At 38.7% G+C, this 2,589-nt stretch overlaps 1 long non-coding RNA gene across 2 annotated transcripts; it reads left to right on the forward strand.

Annotated features, from left to right (window-relative positions):
• Positions 1-842: 842 nt before the first annotated feature.
• On the forward strand, positions 843-2,589 carry LOC120261970. 2 transcript variants are annotated; one of them, XR_005536679.1, is made up of 4 exons: positions 843-1,055; positions 1,115-1,226; positions 2,182-2,242; positions 2,399-2,589. It is a non-coding gene; the product is annotated as an uncharacterized LOC120261970 (long non-coding RNA). The 2 variants fall into 2 exon arrangements; XR_005536678.1 differs by lacking the exon at positions 843-1,055 and having other exon boundaries at positions 1,065-1,226.

The raw sequence follows: 2,589 nt of genomic DNA on the forward strand, positions 1-2,589 counted from the left end.
TCTGCATGGTATCAAAGCTCTTGGCCATGCTTTCCTCCCTCCCTATTCACCATTAAAATCCTCAGGTCCTAAAACTTTTCTTTCTTTACCATTTCTTTCCAATCAACTTCATTAATCTTCATTTCTTGTTTATGGCCACACAAACAACCAACCCAAACGACTCATCTGTGTCATCTCCCTCCTCACAAAAAATCTCAACTACACATTCCATATATGATTCCCTTATACAAATCAATCTCCCTATAACAACCAAACTTGACCGATCTAATTACCTCACTTGGAAATTCCAAATCCATCCTTTTCTTTTTGGTTATGGCTCTACTAAGTATGTTAAGCACAGACCATCACCATCCACCATTACCTCACAAACTGGCCAACTTGAGGTCAATCCTGAGTTTCTTCCTTGTCACAAGCAAGACCAACTTTTTCTCTATTGGCTTCGTTCCTCAATAACAGTCAATTCGTAAGCCTCACCACATCCATTGAAATTTGGAAGGCTTTTCACCAAAAACATACTCTGCCTCCTCTCAAGCTAAGTTGACAGACTTATGACGTCAACTTCAGACCACTATCAAAAATATGAGACGACTTGCTGATGAACTTGCCTTTATTAGCTCACCAATCTCTGATGACGATCTCAGCATGTATATAGTGAATCGACTGGGCCCTGAATAGAATGCCTTTGTCATTGCATTTACCACCTCCACACATCATGAGACCATTTCCTTTGCTAATCTTCATGGTCTTTTGCTCAGCCACAAATCATTACTCCAATCCTAATTCTTCATCTGGTGACATAGCCGCCTTCTACTCCAACATAGCATTACCCCCTAATTCTTCTTTCTATGGGTCCAAATTAGGCTTGCTTCCAATGGCAACTCTCCCCATTTTTTGTAATATCTGTCACCTTAGTTTGTTGACCAAGTTGACCGAAGTTTTTGTTTCTCTGTTGACTGTTGACCGATCCCTTGGATTCCTGACAAGGTTTCATTTCAAGCTAGCTTCTCACCCGTGAGCTCCGGTCGAGGTTGGTGGGAGAGTTTTCAAAAGCAAAGGTATCCTTCTTCTCCTCCTCCTCCTTCTTCTTCTTCTAAATAGAAACCTTCCCTTGTAGTTTCAGACTGAAGAGACCAGCCGTGAGGAGGATCTCGGAGTCGCAGCGCTTTGGGTTCGGCAGCAGCGAGGGAGGTTGGAGTTTCATCGATTAATTATTCTTCAAGCTTCAGGTTAGCATCTGGGGTGTTTGTGGATGAAGCTTCTTGTTAGATCTTTCTTCTAAACTTGGTAGTGACTATTCTTTTGTGTTTGTTGTGCTGTTTCCATGTCTTGTTGAGGCATTCACCTTAATCTTTTGGTTTAGATGTATATTCATCTTGGTTATAATTCCTGCAAGCTTTAACCTTGGTTTTATGCATACTTGAAGCCTATCTGGTGATTTTTTGTGTCCAGCTTGGTTGATCTGTTCTGTCAGCATGCTTAACTTTAGAGAGTTTCTTATTTGATTATCTTGCTTTGTGAGTATATGTATATGTATATATCCTGTATGTGTAAAGGGAAGTATGCATGAGATCTTAATCTTTATTCTGATTTTATTTTGTTAAAAGCATGACTTTCTTTCTAACACCATTCATGCTAGTGGTGATATTTATACATATGCCAATTTAAATATGCATGACTATTTTGTTACTTTGTTTGCTTTGAAACTTTTTAATTGTGAGTAAATGGTTGTAAGCCTAAGGTTGTGTTAAGCTTGCAGACTTAGTCAAATTTTCTGAATAGTTTTCATGTGTCATCTAAAACTTTGAGTTAGCAAATGAGAACCTTTTGAGTGGGAGTAAACCTTGCTTGTAAACTTGGAAATTTTGAGTGTGTAGCCATTATGATTCGGTTGTTATTATTATTCACACTTTGGTCTAAGCATGACATCTTGTAATCATAACATGATAGTTTATTATTTTCTTATGTATTTAATTTGTGGTTAAGGTAACCCTGATGCTTTTAGTTTTTGTTTGAAATCCTCATTATCTAAACTTGGTGTTTAATGATTGGTTTGGTGTTTTTACATAGTGTTTCCTTGGGTTTAGTTGTGGTTTAAATGATTGTAAATTCTTCCTCCCGGGGCTCTAGTTGTAGTTAGGTCCGGCCCAAGACTTAATTCTAAGTATAGCTTTTATTGGTTAGATTTTGTAGCGAGCCCTAGTTCGCGGGACTTGGTGAACCCGACTTTGTAGCTTGGAGCCAGGTAGGCTCTCGCACCCGTGCATTTCCGTATTTCTCATTATTTCTATATTCCGAGCAAATTTCTATATTATTTTGGAATACCTGCATTTTTGTATTTGTTTCTGCGATCCTACTGGGCCCTTATGGCTCATGCACTCTATGAATTCTGTTCTTGCAGGAGAAGATCAAGTCTAGGATCAGGGGGTGTCTGGGAGTCGTATTTTCTGCTTTTGACAGTATCTTTGTAGTGCATTTTTTCTCTGTGAATAAGTCTTGCATTCTGGCTGTATTTGTGATTTGTAAACTATTTGACAGTCTCTTGTATTCTGTGGGGCTGCTAAAGCCCGTACTTGCATCATTTCAGTTTAT

The sequence above is a fragment of the Dioscorea cayenensis genome, chromosome 5 (genome assembly GCF_009730915.1).
Source record: "Dioscorea cayenensis subsp. rotundata cultivar TDr96_F1 chromosome 5, TDr96_F1_v2_PseudoChromosome.rev07_lg8_w22 25.fasta, whole genome shotgun sequence".
NCBI lineage: Eukaryota > Viridiplantae > Streptophyta > Magnoliopsida > Dioscoreales > Dioscoreaceae > Dioscorea > Dioscorea cayenensis.